The following is a 16,100-nucleotide window of genomic DNA, read 5'->3' as shown; positions in this document are numbered from 1 at the left end:
GAAAGAAAAGAAAGAAAAGAAAGAATCAAAGAAAGAAAGAAAGAAAGAAAAGAAAGAAAGGAAGAAAAGAAAAGAAACAAACAAACAAAGAAAGAAAAGAAAGAAAGAAAGACTGATTAAAAAAAAAACAATGAAACAAAGAAAGAAAAATAGAAAGAAAGAAAGAAACAAAAGAAAGAAACAAAGAAAGAAAAGAAAGAAAGAAAGACTGAAACAAAAAAAAAACAAAGAATCAAAGAAAGAAAAATAGAAAGAAAGAAAGAAAAGAAAGAAAGAAATAAAAAGAAAGAATCAAAGAAAGAAAAGAAAGAAAGACAAGAAAGAAAGAAAAGAAAGAAAGAAAGAAAAGAAAAAAAAACAAAGAAACAAAGTATGAAAGATAGAATGAAAGAAAGAAAAAAAAGAAACAAAGAAAGAAAAGAAAGTAAGAAAGAATGAAACAAGCAAACAAAGAAAGAAACAAAGAAAGAAAGAAAAAAAGATAGAACGATATAAAGAAAGAAAAGAAAAGATAGAAACAAAGAAAGAAAAGAAAGAAACAAAGGTAGAAACAAACAAAGAAAGAAAGAAAAGATAGAAAGACAAGAAAGAAAAGAAAGAAACAAACAAACAAACAAAAAAAGAAAGAAAAAAAATAAAGAAAGAAAATAAAAAAAAAAGAAAGAAAGAAAAGTAAAGAAAGAAAAAAAAGAAACAAAGAAAGAAAAAAAGAAAAGGAAGAATTCAACAAAGAAAGAAAGAAAGAAAAGAAAGAAAAGAAAGAAAAGAAAGAAAGAAAAGAAATAAAGTAAAGAAAAAAAACAAAGAAACAAACAAAAGAAACAAACAATGAAAGTATTGATTCTTAGATGAGTTTATCTATGTTCATTTCTTTTAATTAATTAGTAAGTTACTTATTCATAAGAGGTTTAGAGGTGGACGTTAAAGAAAAAACGAGTGCCAAGGATGTAAGTGAAAGTAATAGAAGGAAAGCATGATAGAAGAGTAAAGAGTGTGTGTAAATAAATGGATTATTATAGTACGAAAGATATACAGCGGGAGGTGTCTTTGTGTATGATGTTTACGGAGGGAAAGTCCGAAACAATTGGTTGAGAGACTTGAAAAGTGGAGAGAAGCGCTTGAAGACAATAGACTGAAGATAAGTAGGAGTAAAACGGTGACAATCAAAGAATAAAACACACAAACAAAGAAGGAAACAAAAAAAAGAAAGAAAAAAAAAGAAAAAAAGAATGAAAGGAACGAAAGAAAGAAACAAATAAAGAAAAAAAAAACAAAGTAAGAAAGACAGAAAGAAAGAAAGAAAGAAAGAAAGAAATGAAAAGAAAGAAACAAAGAAAGAAAGAAAGAAAGAAAAGAAAGAAAGAATGAAAGACAAGAAAGAAAGAAAGACAAGAAAGAAAGAAACAAAGAAACATGGAAAGACAAGAAAGAAAGAAAGAAATAAAGAAAGAAAGACAAGAAAGAAAAGAAAGAAAGAAAAGAAAAGAAAGAAAGACAAGAAAGAAATAAAAGAAAGAAATGAAAAGAAAAGAAAGAAACAAAGAAAGAAAAGAAAGAATAAATGAATGAAACAAACAAACAAAGAAGGAAACAAAAAAAGAAAGAAAAAAAAGAAAGTAAGAATGAAACAAAAAAAAAACAAAGAAACAAAGAAAGAAAGATAGAAAGAAAGAAAGAAAGAAAGAAAGAAAAAAAAGAAAGAAACAAAGTAAGAAAAAAACATAGAAAGACAAGAAAGAAAGAAAGAAAGAAAGAAAAGAAAGAAAGACAAGAAGGAAAAGAAAAGAAAGAAACAAAGAGAAAAGAAAGAATGAAACACACAAACAAAGAAGGAAATAAAAAAAAGAAAGAAAAAAAAGAAAGAAAGTATGAAAGGAACGAAAGATAGAAACAAAGAAAGAAAAGAAAGAAAGAAAGAGAGAAAGAAAGAAAGAAAGGAAAGAAAAACAAGAAAGAAAAGAAAAGATAAAAACAAAGAAAGAAAAGAAAGAATGAAACACACAAACAAAGAAGGAAACAAGAATAGAAAGAAAAAAAAGAAAGAACGAATGGAACAAAAAAAAAACAAAGAAACAATGAAAGAAAGATAGAAAGAAAGAAAGAAAGAAAAAAAGAAAGAAAGAAAGAAAGAAAGAAAGAAAGAAAGAAAAAAAAGAAAGAAAAGAAAGAATCAACGAAAGAAACAAAGAAACAAAGAAACAAAGAAAGAAATAAACAAAGAAGGAAACAAGAATAGAAAGAAAAAAAAGAAAGAACGAATGGAACAAAAAAAAAACAAAGAAACAATGAAAGAAAGATAGAAAGAAAGAAAGAAAGAAAGAAAAGAAAGAAAGAAAGAAAAGAAAGAAAGAAAGAGAGAAAGAAAGGAAAGAAACAAAAAACAAAAAAAAAAAATTAAAGAAAGAATGAAAGAAAGAAAGAAAAGAAAAGAAAGAATGAAACACACAAACAAAGAAGGAAATAAAAAAAGAATGAAAAAAAAGAAAGAAAGAAAGAATGAAACAAAAAAAAACAAAGAAAAAATAATAAAAAGGAAGTAAAAAAGAAAGAAAGAAAGAAAAGAAAAGATAGAAACAAAGAAAGAAAGAAAAGATAGAAAGACAAGAAAGAAAGAAAGAAAGATAGCAAGAAAGAAAGAAAGAAAAGAAAAGAAAGAAACAAAGAAAGAAAGAAGGAAAGACAAGAAAGAAAGAAAGAAAGATAGAAACAAAGTAAAAAAGAATTAAAAGAAAGAAAAGATACAAACAAACAAAAAAACAAAGTAAAGAAACAAAGAAAGGAAAAGATAGTAAGAAAGAATGAAACAAACAAACAAAAAAAAAAAGAAACAAAAGAAAGAAAAGAAAGAAAGAAAGGTAGAAACAAACAAAGAAAGAAAAGAAAGAATTAAAGAAAGAAAAAAACAAAGAAAGAAAAATATAAAGAAAGAAGGCAAGAAAGAAAGAAAAGATAGAAAGACAAGAAAGAAAGAAAGAAAGATAGCAAGAAAGAAAGAAAGAAAGAAAACAAAGAAACAAAGAAAGAAAAATATAAAGAAAGAAGGCAAGAAAGAAAGAAAAGAAAGAAAAGAAAAGAAACAAACAAAGAAAAAAGAAAAAAAAAAGAAAGAAACAAAGAAAAAAAAGAAGAAACAAAAAACATAGAAAAGAAAGAAAAGAAGGAAAGACGAGAAAGACAAGAAAAAAAAAAGTAACAAACAAACAAACAAAAGAATCAAAAGAAACAAAGAAAGAAAAGAAACAAACAAAAAAACATAGAAAGAAAAGAATCAAAGGAATCAAAGAAAGAAAAGAAAGAAACAAAGAAAGAAAAGAAACAAACACCAAAAAAACAAACAAAGAAATGAAAAGAAAGAAACTAAGAATGAAAGTAAAGAAAGATAGAAAGAAAGAAAGAATGAAATAAACAATGAAAGATAGAAAAGAAAGAAACCAACAAAGAATCAAACAAATAAAGAAAAGAAAAAAAGACAAGAAAGAAAGACAAGAAAGAAAGATAGAAAGAAAGAAAAGAAAAGATAGAAAGAATGAAAAAAAGAAAAAAAGAAAGACAAGAAAGAAAGAAAGAAAGAAAAAACAAAGAAAGAAACAATGAATAGAAAGAAAGAAAGAAAGATAGAAAGAAACAAAGAAAGTAAGTAAAGAAAGATAGAAAGAAAGACAGAAAGAATGAAACAATGAAAGAAAAAAAGTAAAAAAAAATGAAAGAAAGAAAAGAAAATAAAGAAACAAAAAAACAAAGTAAAGAAAGAAACAAAATAACTAACAAAAAAACAAAGTAAAGAAAGAATAAAACAAAGAAAGAAAGAAAGAAAGAAAAGAAAGAAAAGAAAGAAAGAAAGAAAAGAAACAAAAGAAAGAAACAAACAAACAAACAAAAAAAGAAAGTAAAAAAATAAAGAAAGAGGAGAAAAGAAAGAAAATAAAAAAAAAAAGAAAGAAAGAAAAGTAAAGAAAGAAAAAAAAGAAAAGGAAGAATTCAACAAAGAAAGAAAGAAAGAAAAGAAATAAAAGAAAGAAAGAAAAGAAATAAAGTAAAGAAAGAAAACAAAGAAACAAACAAAAGAAACAAACAGTGAAAGTATTGATTCTTAGATGAGTTTATCTATGTTCATTTCTTTTAATTAATTAGTAAGTTACTTATTCATAAGAGGTTTAGAGGTGGACGTTAAAGAAAAAACGAGTGCCAAGGATGTAAGTGAAAGTAATAGAAGGAAAGCATGATAGAAGAGTAAAGAGTGTGTGTAAAGAAATGGATTATTATAGTACGAAAGATATACAGCGGGAGGTGTCTTTGTGTATGATGTTTACGGAGGGAAAGTCCGAAACAATTGGTTGAGAGACTTGAAAAGTGGAGAGAAGCGCTTGAAGACAAAGGACTAAGGATTAGCCGGAGTAAAACGGTGACAATCTTGTTTAATTTTGGAGAATGTTATAGGGTAAAACAGGTAATGCAGTTGGATGATGATGAAGTGTGTGAATTTGTAGGTTTAGGAAAAAAAAAGTTTGTTATTATTAATTTATTAATAAATAATTTAATTTTTCTCTCTCCTGTAAAATTAACATTTTGTGACCCAATACACTTTTTCTCTTGAGTGATGATATAAGATTAGCTTTAATTATAGTTAGTCCAAATATGTATTATTTTGTCAGTACAGCAAGCTGAATTTGGCTAACTTTTGAAAACTTTTTTTTTAGACCCAAGGAGTCACAGAATTGATTTTAAGTACACATGTCGAACCATAGGATTGTTCTGGAGTACAAGAATTCCAGCAAGTTACGTAAACACTGCAATTGTTTTAGATGACGAGACTTGTGTCGTACGCCATGAAAGGGTAGGCAGGAAGTCATTCAAATGCTTTGGGCTTGATATACATTATGTCAACAACATCGACCATAGCGATACAGGAAATAGCATAGTTCCTGATTTAACGATATTATGAGCATAAATATTTTCTATTCTCTCAGGTTTTTTTTAATAAATTATACATAAATTATAATGTACATCTGTTATTGTATTTAAATATTTTTTTGCGTGCCTCACTAATATAAAAATTGTTAAATAATTCAACCTACTGCATAATAAAACGTTTTTGCTCACCATTATAAACTATTGATTATTTTCAGTCATTATTTGTATTGGCTTAATATACAGGCCACTTAGATGCTTTGTCGGGACCACTACTCCTCTTTATCCATTCCATCTGTAGACATTGCTTCACTATTAATTATTAATTATTGTAAATAAAAGTCCTTACATTTTTGTTTTAATACATCCATTTTGTCACTTCACGGACCATTTGCTTGTAATAACAAAAAAATAAAAGAATAAACAGAAAAGTAATATCGATATCTGCAATATGAGGTGTATTTGATCAGTAATACGTCAAAAGATTTCATTTGAGTTTTTCCGTTTTGTTTGATAATGTTTATTTATTTTATCTTTTAGCTTCGATGCAGAGCGGCGAAGGTATTGGTCTTACTCTGGCGTATGCTTTTTTTGTGTTTTTATACACTGTAACTTTTTTAATACTGGACCAATTCCTTCGAGTAGCAACTCTATAAATCAAAAATTTTACTGATTTTATCCGAGAGGACTAGTACAGTAGAGTATAGGCATATTAGAATCAAAGCAACGTGGGGACGGAGAGGTCAGAGGTCTACAGGAATTATTATAAATAAAAGTGATAAAATTGAATAAAATCACTTTCAAACAAACATTTTGATGCTTATTTGTAAATACAGCACGTCAATTTAATACTTTCTAACTTGCTGGTTTATACTGTGCTTGGTTTGGACTGTACTGGCTTGAAAATACTAACTATCAATTTGTATTGAAGCGTTTTTTCGAAATTGACTTTATCATTTTCAGATTTAAAAATTCCTGTAAACCTGTGACATCCTCGTCCCCACTATGCCCTAACCCTTCTATACTGGTTTTTTTAAAGGTTTCATTACCTTATTTATGGCTCTCCCATACAAATATTTAAATCGCCGCCAATTAGTAACGGAGCCAAGAGAGTCCAAGAATCAAGTGGTCACATTGTCATTCCGACGTATATTCCTAATATATCAATTATTAACAAAATTATCTTTTAAATATTTTTAAAATAAATTTATATAGAGGGTGATCCAACTAACGTAAGACACTCATTTTCTCTGAAAATATGAATATTTTTAGAATTTTTATGATTTGTAGGTTACTTACTACACTTTTCAATATTTTTAAAATTTTTATTATTAATCCTTATAAGCCAATAAGAGGTTTTTTTGGAATTTTTAAATGGAAACATGATTTAGACTAGCGTTACGTATCAGCAGTTCCTATATATATATAAATGGTGGGGATTGTCCACCATACGCGAGTGCCCCACGGGCACTATATGTTACTCGTATAAATTGCGTTTCACAATAAACGACACGAACATTATTACTTATATAAATCTAAATGTGTTTATACAATGTAATCTCAATTTTTCACATTTTTTTTTTAACTTTTGCAATTTTTAAAACTTGAATTGTAATGTATACATTTTATTAACTTTTTAAATTAAAAGTAATGTACTCAACATTTTGACTGGTCGAAATGGTAATTTTTAAAGTTATACGAGTCTAAAAATTAAGATGGGAAGGGAAGTGCGGTTGAAAAGTGTGCGCAGATAAAAATAATTGTAACTTCAATAACTACAAAAATAGTTATCAAAGTCACTATCAACAAACGGAAAGAGGAGGGTAAAAAAAAAAAAAAATAATGAAAAATTGATTTCACATTGTATAAACCCAATATAAAAACAAAAAATTAAATGTTTTATTGAACCCTTTGAGAAATTGAGTGGTTCACGATAAAATGGTCATCCTGTAAATAATATTGTCGATAAATATGGAACAGGCAAGCCACTTAAAAAACTGTAATTCTTAAAATAGTGAAAATATGTTTCTACATTAAGTAAGCCATTAACTTGAATTTATCTGAATGCCATGCTAGCTTAAATTGTTAAACACTAAGGTTTTTTCCCAAAGAAACCTAAACATAATGGGAGCGGTTCTATATGTTAACAATTATTGTATAAAAAAACAATTTTGAAAAATATAATAAAGGTAATGAAGAGCAGAAAAAAAAATTCAATTGGGAAAAATTGGTTTCAATTTGGGCAAATCAAAACCCCATGCATACTAAAAACTAATAAACAAAACAATTTTTAAAAAAAATAGTGAGGCTGGAAAACAAGATACAATTATCAGTTATCAAATCAATCTCTTTAAATATGAATATTTTGAAAATAATACTTTTCTTATGCTTGTAGGTACCTACATAAGATAGCTTTGAGATAAAACTTTGAACTTTGAACTCGACCCTCATACATAATAAGACTAAAATTTTGTTTTTCCCAATGCAAACACATACATTTAAGTCGATAACTGAGTAGGAAAAATAAAATTTTGAAATGGTCTTTTGAATTTTTAATTGGTTTGTCACTACTCACTTATGGGCATAGTAATTATTTAAATTAAAAATCAATATTTTTCGATTTTTAAAGACAGTAGTTCAACAAGCTCTAATTAAATAAAAAATCTTATTCGTCGATTTAAACACAGTGACGGTTTCTAGTCATAGTAATAACGAAAAAATATTGAAAACAGTTTAGAGAATAATGAAAGTCATTACTAAGTCATATAAAACGAAAATATTAATGGAAATTCAAACGCTAAAATGTATCAAATTCTTTTGTCTATATATTTGTGGAATTTAAACATACGTTCTCTTTGAAAAAACGAATTCAATGCCTATTATACGTATAAGGGATGAAGATAAAAATGTTGTAAGTATTGAAAAACATAGTAAAATATGTACCTACAAGCATAGAAGAAAAAAAATGTATACATCATTCATATGATTACGCAACTGCAACAGAAAGTTTAGATTAAACAACTTAAGCTCACTTTACTTCATAGCCTGTTTTTAATAATTAACTTAATCATTACCTAGGTATATTTATGCATTTAAATCCTAAAATTTCACATATATTTTATTATTAATTTTTTTTAAATTTTTTTATCACAAATCCTGTAATTCTCTCTCTATATATATATTATATTATTATTCTTAACAATTATTTTATTCTAATGAATCATATTATTATCAAATAAGTTTTTATTATCTTAACTATTATATTCACATAATAAAACAATGCGCTACTCGTACATTGAATCTCGAAGGCAAAGATATAGCAGACATATCTATTCCAATTTTGTACATAGTTAAAAATAATAAGCCAAGTCGTTTACATTTAGTAGGAATTCATCAAAGCCAAGTGTAACTAGTTGGGATGACTCGGAAATTATTATTTTCCGAGACAAAGAGTTCTGCTTTACTCTTTCAGTTTTAGCATCTCTACCTCTTCTATTTTAATAAACTGTTACGTTGCTTAGTAATAGTTGAACCAAGGAAACCCTCCAAATGTATTCTCGAGTGTACTAATTACCAAAAAGGCTTACATACAACAAAAGTATACGACTTATTGACTAGGTGTGTTAAACGCCCGGGAAACCCTTTCTTATGTCAGAAATCAAAAGAAGTTTCTTTGAATTTGTTAATTGTGAAAACACCCATCCAGCTCCAGATCTCAATAATATTTTTTTATTAAATTAGAACGTCAACGGACTAAACAAATAGAATAAACTGGTATTAAAGGTGTATATTAGAAGTATGGCCCGCTTCCTGTTTGTCAGCATAATAGAGCTACGACGCGATGGTATAAGAAATGTGTAAACCGTGCGGCGTCCTTTCGTCGATTCAACGAAGACCAGGCGGCGGCAACTATGATACTGGACGCCGCGCCGGACGGTGTTATTCGGCCATGAGACCCTGGTACCATTTTCGAGACCCTCGGATAGGACCTACGATGCGTCGAGCATGACCACGACCACGGTTACTTAGATAACCGTGACCACGATGGACGCTGGTATCGTTTCGCCGAAAACACACTGGGATCTAAAACCGAGAAAACCAGAAACCGAAAATTAGTTTTATTTAGACTTTAGGTGAGAAGGCATGAAGTTGTCGGTAAGTTCTCGGAATATTATAAAACATTTTTATCGACTTTTGATTTAGGTACAACAAACAATTAACGATTTAAATTTTTTCTGGGAAACGTTTACAGTTAAAAAATATACACATATTGCACGAATAGCGTTAGAAAGAGGTCACGATGATATTATCCTATTCCATTATCACTACCAATACGACTCTAATGAATTAATTCGGCATCAAGTAATTTAAATAAATAATACCTATACTTCAAACGGCTAACCGTTGTACGCGATTTTTTATTTTTTTTTATAACAAGTAGGTTCATAACTACAATAATATTATAGAATAATAATAATAATATTAATACATTTTGAATTTAAAAATCGCGCCAATTGTTTGAACCGTTATGAAAACTTCTATCCCACCGCTATGCACGGTTGTCACTCCTTATAAAATAATTCCTTTGTTTCGAGTGCGATGAATATTCTAACAAAATCGTACCAGGGTCCCATGTTCATTCGGCGTCAGATGTACGCAGCTCGGCTCAATGATAGGATAATTTTAAATTTGTTCGTTTTCACCTACTGTAGGAAAGTTAAAACATACCGTAATTTAAAATAAAAATATATTGTAATCATATACTTTGCAACTTTTGGTAAAATTAAAGTTTTTAAGCGACGGTTTAAACGCATGAGAATGGTTGGAATATCAACTTGACAGTGCGCCAAGGTAAATTCCAAGAATACCAGTGTATGAATACCTACATGAACCAATTCATTTGGGTTTTCTCACCCTCATATCTCTGCTTCCTCCTAATATGGACTTTTGAAATTTGAAACACACATTTAACTTAAGTATCTTTGGACACTGCACAAATTGAGCCTTTTCAAAGAGGGAGAATATCAAAGTTTACATTTTTGTAAGGTACTTACACACTCATCATCAAAATTATAAGGCACTTGCCGTATTGGTAGAAACCTGAAATGTAGCACAAAGGTACATGTTTATACTAAAATTTAATCTGATGTAATGTGCTAATAACATACTCTAATGTGCAGTATTACAAGTATTGAGTTAATTTGGTGTCAAGTGATTTAAAGAATTTTTAAATTAATGAAGTTAACACGATTTTTGAACTTTTTTTATAACAATTAGGTTCATAACTATAGTAATATAGACCATAGTATAACAGTATTAAAACACATTTAAAACTTAAAAACGAGCGACATTTATTTAAAAACCCCATAAAATAATTTCTTTGTTTCGAATGCGACGACTATTCTACCAAAATCGTACCAGGGCCCCATGTTCATAGGCTATAGCTCACCGACTTAACCATCCGGCGTCCGATGTATGCAGCTCGGCGCAACGATAGGATAATATTAAATTTGTCGGTGTTCGCTTACTGTAAGTACACTATAGGAAAGTTAAAATTGTACCGTAATTAAAAATAAAAATATATTGTAATCATATACTTCCCATTGTAGCTAAAAAAAATCGCCCCTCTTCACAAAGACTTTCAAATCACATATTGAACAATCTTGAAGGTCTTTTCACAAGTTTTTAATCGACGGTAGTTAAAATCGTGTCTTTAAAATTCAGAGTTATGCGATATTAGAGAAACCCTATTAAGTCTTGTGTACCCATTTTAATTATTTAAAACTGGTTATCGACCAGTCAAAATGTTCAGTAAATTATTCTTTAATAAAAAAATCAACTTAATTCACATGTTACCTACTATTTATACTCAAAAAGTTAATAAAGCTTTGCCGAATACTAAAAAAAAAAATTGAATGTTTTCTATAGGGTATTTTGTACTCAGTCTGCAGTCAGCTTAACTATAAATATATAATTAATTCGTAGTTAATAGTAATTACATATAATTACAATTTTGATAATTTAAACCAGTTATTTGATACAAAATAAAAATGGTGCCCTGCAAAGAGTACAACTTATAACTTCATGGTTGAAATGAGATATTTAAATACCTCATATAAATAGAATATTGGCATTTTCATTATCCTGTGTTCCTATTAAGTCTAATTTCCATTCTGAAAAAAGTTTTGAATTTCCATTAATTATTATCCTTTCTATCGATTGTAGCATATTATTTTTCAATATTTGATAATAGTTTAAAAAAAAATAAAAAAAAATAGCCTTTATGGATTACAAAAATTGAAAAATAATTTTAAAAAAAATTAAATATCAAAATAGACATTTTTTCCTGTGTGACTATTTATGTTTACAGATTTTATCATAAATGGTTTCAGTAAAAAGTTGCCTATATAATCACCGTGAGGCCCCATAAGAGTTTTTATATGTAGCTACTTAATTGCTTAATTTATTTAATATCAATATATTTATAATTAAAATAAAATACAAATTCAGTTTTACATAATTTTAAAAATGTGTATGAATTCAAAATAATTGTTTAACAACCAGTTCGATTTTTTAATAATATATTATAGTAAGTACATTTTTATTATTTTTTTTGTAATTTTTCTCTGGAATATCTGTTGTCTACTTAAATGTATCAAGTACAAAAGGTAGTACAATGTTAAGTTACAATTAACGATCAACAAATACTATTTAAGTATAACTATAAGATTTAGACCCTCGAAACTTTAGTCTATTTGCGCCTAATATATAACTTTACAATTTTTATTTCACCTTAAGTTAAAATTAATAGAAAATGTTGAATTAATATTTTGTATTGCCCTAAACTAAAAGACTTATGCTTTTGTATTCGACTCAATTTGGCCTCAAGATTGTCAAATGAAAAACAATAATACTATACCTACTAAAAAATGACTCGGTCATAGTCGTACATAAACATTATTACTTTATAGTAATTAATTAACGCTACTACTACAATTACTAATTATTTAAAATATCATATAATTACTATATAGGTAATCCATTTATTGGAATAAACTTTCACTCAAATTTTTAATTTTCCATGTTTCCGGGTAACTTTTCCAATTTTTCACGGAAAAGCCTTATTCGGACTATTACAAACATAAAAAAAAAAAAAAAAAAAAGACAAATCGGTTACGAACAGTATTACATTTTTATTTATATAGAAGATTATTTATAACCTTTCAATAATTACATCTATGATAATGAGCAATTTAAATACAATTTTTTTTTTTACAAAACTGAATGCTATTAACAGTTAATGTCAGAGATGAATTAAATAATTCAAAGTACATGACTAAACAATGTTGGGGTAGAAAAATAGTGTAAAGCCGTATCTAGTAATAAGGACTGTTCAAAAATCAGTTAAATACTTAATTGTATTAAATTCAACTATTACATTAAAACTAGTTTTGCTTTATTAGAATATATTCCCCTTTAAATTTTAAATGGCACATGTTATAAACTAAATACATTATTAAATCGATGGTAACAATGCAAAAGTACAATAATTCTTCAACAGTAAAAAAATAATTTTGTTTGTTAGCATAAACGACACGACAAAAATTTAATATTACTTGATAGGTAAAGTTGTTAAAGCAAAATAGAAAATTTAACACAGATCGTAAAACAAGTTTGGTATACCACGTTGGTTTTTACCAGTATATTCAATAACATATTTAACACACAAATAAGTACCTAAAATAAATTGTACATTCATATTAGATTGCGACAATGGAAATAAGGTTCTGTTAAATAAGAGTTTGGGTCTTAAACCAGTTTACTTTATACATTTTTTTAAAAACATGATTTGTCTAAATGTTTAAAAAAGACAACAATTCATCAAAATTGTTAATGTCGTAATGTAAATTAATTAAAATTAACAGTCGGTAATTATCATATTTTATCACTGCGTACAAATGCGATCGATTAACATAGGTGAAAATTGATCGGGGGTGAACTAATAGATCTTCATCAGCACCGACAGACTTATGCACACATTGCATTTAAGGATGATTCTTGTGTCTCCTAAAAATGAAAAATTGTTTATAAATAGTGTTTGTGGACAATATTACATAATCAAATTTCTTTGAATTAAATTAAGTATCTAGTAACCAAATATTAATATTATATTATCGTATTAAAATGTTTACCAATTGAAAGAGAACTCTATAATTTAGGACATATCCATGTCTTTTTATATGACATCACGGAGCCATTGTAGAGTCCATCTTTAAAGCAATGAAGATAGACTCTGCAATGTCGGCACATACAAAAAGACAGAGATACATATAAAAATTATCAATTTAATACTATATTTTGTTAACATTATGGATTAGTCACCTTTGCACAAATTAAATGGCATTTTAAACTATTTCATCGTGTTTAACAAATAAACACGTATCTTTTACGCTTTGCATAATTTGTTGTAGTTGAATAATTACAGTGACACCACTATTTGGTAATAAATGTTTTCTAAGTCATAAAAGACATAGTTTATCATACTTGTATCCAGGTCGCTCACTTCCAGCTCGTATGGCTCTTTGTCCAGCAAACGCTGTATAAACTGGAACGGTAGTAAATTAATCAGCACCGTACGTCAAATTAACCAATCCACAGTCAATATGACTGGATCGTAAAGAAAGTATAAGTAAAGCTTATTAAATAATAATCCGAAATTAAATGATAAAATATGATCAATTACTAACCATTAACGATTCCATAAATAATGTTTTAACAGATGTTGGTAAAAAAAACGTATAAAAAAGTTCTCCGAGCAGGTCAAGGGCGCTTATAATCGTTTATCTTTTTCATCCATGCATCAGAACAGGAAACAGTTTTATCCTAAAATAAAAATGTATAATATTTTATTGGCCTTTGGCTTAATCTTATGTTAAAAAATATTTAGTTTTTTCAATTTTAATTACAGTTTAGATTGTTTGATAAAATAATTAAGTATTTGGTTCTAAAAAAAAATGATTACCAGAAATATCAATACTTCTAACTGTAATTTATTAAGACCACAATATTAAACAGACTCAAAAAGTATCAGGGGCATACAATTTATACAATAATAAATACTTGTGTGTTACCTCTCAAGAAAAATTATTTAGTTGGATACAATCTTCTTTGTGATATTGTCATCAGCGTTATCACTCTACTTAAAATTTAAAACAAATTTGAAGTTGTAAAATGTTCGTTGTTGCAGACAGTAAACTAGCTGTAATGTTGGCCGTTTCTAAAAAATAAATGATATATTAAATAAAGAAATTGATCAGTTTTCATATAGATTAGTTAAATAACATTTCTGTATTATTACTTTCAACTTTTTTTCAAAATACCCATTTAAATATCTGTCAATAAACTTCTCTAGTTTACTTTGCCGAACAGTTGACTAGTAAGAATAAGAGATTACTTATCGTTTCATTCAACAAAATACCTTATCATAAAATTAAAAAAAAAAAAGATGAATAATAACAAATACAATAATTTTGTAGTGATAACACTTTACCTTAATTTTTGTATTAGGTTCAGAGCAGTTATACAATCTTTTTGAACAGCCAACAGTTCACCGAAATTGGTTTCTTTGTTTCTCGTGCTCCACAGCTTGCCAATGTCTTGGCACTCATTTTGCGAGGTACTAATATGATGATTGCTTCCTCGTATTGACATTAAGCACTATCAATGAAAATTAATATTTTATTAATTTGTAATTATATTTTATTATTGATATTGTTCCTTCAGAGAAATCTTAATCCGATGCTTTGTATTTGCAGATTTCTCGTAGAAGGTTATGTAAAATAAATGCATAGTTATTTTTTTTGACTACCTGTGATACTCAAGTACTCTTTCTGCTTTCAGTTAATCCCGCAAGTATTGATGTTTGAAATTTCTCATGTAGACATACATTAAGTTACGATACTTTGTAATCAGGCCCTAATTACCTTGTAAATCCAGTGACGTTTATGGCTTGTAAACAAAAGTTGAATAAAAGGTCAATTCAAAATTTGAATCTTCTACTCCGTACGCAGGTTTTCCATCTGTAATTATTATCAAAAAATTTAACAAAATGTAAGTATAAATAAAAAAAATAAAGCTCAATTGACCACAAATGTGTTAATATAAAATAGTTTTTACTCTTTTATAAATTCAATTGTGTATATTTTATTACAAACAAATACAAGTTTGTTTACCGTAGACAGATAGTTTTGATTTAAAAAGAATTAAAACGATTTGTTTATACCTTACTGGTAACTTGAGTTATCCTATCGACTAGTGTAAAAATTAGTAGTACTAAATGCAGTATAATAATATTAACCAACCTTTGTTTTTGAGTCGATATCCAATCATTTTTACACGACACTAATACAACTGATTTACATAGAAAAGTACTAATAGCAAGAACTGTAGAAGAACTACTGTCTACTGTGTAAGTATGATGAATATTATACATTTAGTCATTTGTTTTCTAAGAAAAATAATTACAATACTGGTGGGTGCCTTGTGAAGTTCAATCCTACAGTAATATTATAGCTGAATAGTGATTGTCGATTTGAGATTATTATCAGTCACATCTTATCAAATCTTATCAGTAATAATAACACAGAACAAACTGAAGGGAAACTTACCTATTTAGTTTATGGGATAATGAGCTTTTCTAAGAACTCTAAGAAACGTTTGATTTCAGGTAATTAAAAAAATAATAAAATATGTATCAATTTGCCCTAATTATAGCTTTTAAATAAAAAACGAGGCCTAAGTTTATTTAAATAAGTAAATACATTTAGTAATTTAAGGTTTAAAATTCAATACATTTAAGACTTAAAATGCAATTATATTTTACGTTTTATATCTGAATAAATCTGTGTTACTTAATTTTAATGAAAGTTTTGAAAAATATATTATCGAGTATGTAACCCTGTTTATGTAATTGGACTTAATACCCTTTCCCAAGCTCATCGGAAATTTAACAATTTATTATATTGCCTAAAAATGTATGTTCTTAATAATTTTACAAAATATTATTCAAAAATATAAAAGATATTATAAATATTTTGCAATCGGCCATAACACTTCTCTTCAACTTCTCACCCAATTTTCTATATAATTATAGATACTAATAATACCTATGTACCATTTATCTTTTCTGCTTC

General features: G+C 27.4%; 1 protein-coding gene and 1 long non-coding RNA gene across 6 annotated transcripts in view; one reads left to right on the top strand and one right to left on the bottom strand.

The window, feature by feature from the left end:
* The window catches only part of LOC126847857 (uncharacterized), a 111,275-nt gene that overhangs the window by 76,791 nt on the left and 18,384 nt on the right, over positions 1-16,100 (top strand). The window lies entirely within an intron of this gene.
* Positions 12,367-15,481, bottom strand: LOC126847861 (uncharacterized). 2 transcript variants are annotated; one of them, XR_007687141.1, is made up of 8 exons: positions 15,270-15,481; positions 14,777-14,987; positions 14,459-14,625; positions 14,267-14,386; positions 14,040-14,185; positions 13,656-13,791; positions 13,291-13,513; positions 12,367-12,975 (listed from the first exon to the last, which is right to left on the bottom strand). It is a non-coding gene; the product is annotated as an uncharacterized LOC126847861 (long non-coding RNA). The 2 variants fall into 2 exon arrangements; XR_007687142.1 differs by having other exon boundaries at positions 13,453-13,513.

The sequence above is a fragment of the Adelges cooleyi genome, unplaced genomic scaffold (genome assembly GCF_023614345.1).
Source record: "Adelges cooleyi isolate 19-005CV unplaced genomic scaffold, UGA_ACOO_1.1 ACOO_flye_CR_arks_rails_tigmint_CR_PRNA_122, whole genome shotgun sequence".
Classification (NCBI taxonomy): Eukaryota; Metazoa; Arthropoda; class Insecta; order Hemiptera; family Adelgidae; genus Adelges; species Adelges cooleyi.
The sequence above is the reverse complement of the archived record's forward strand: the minus strand, read 5'-3'. Positions and strand labels throughout refer to the sequence as shown.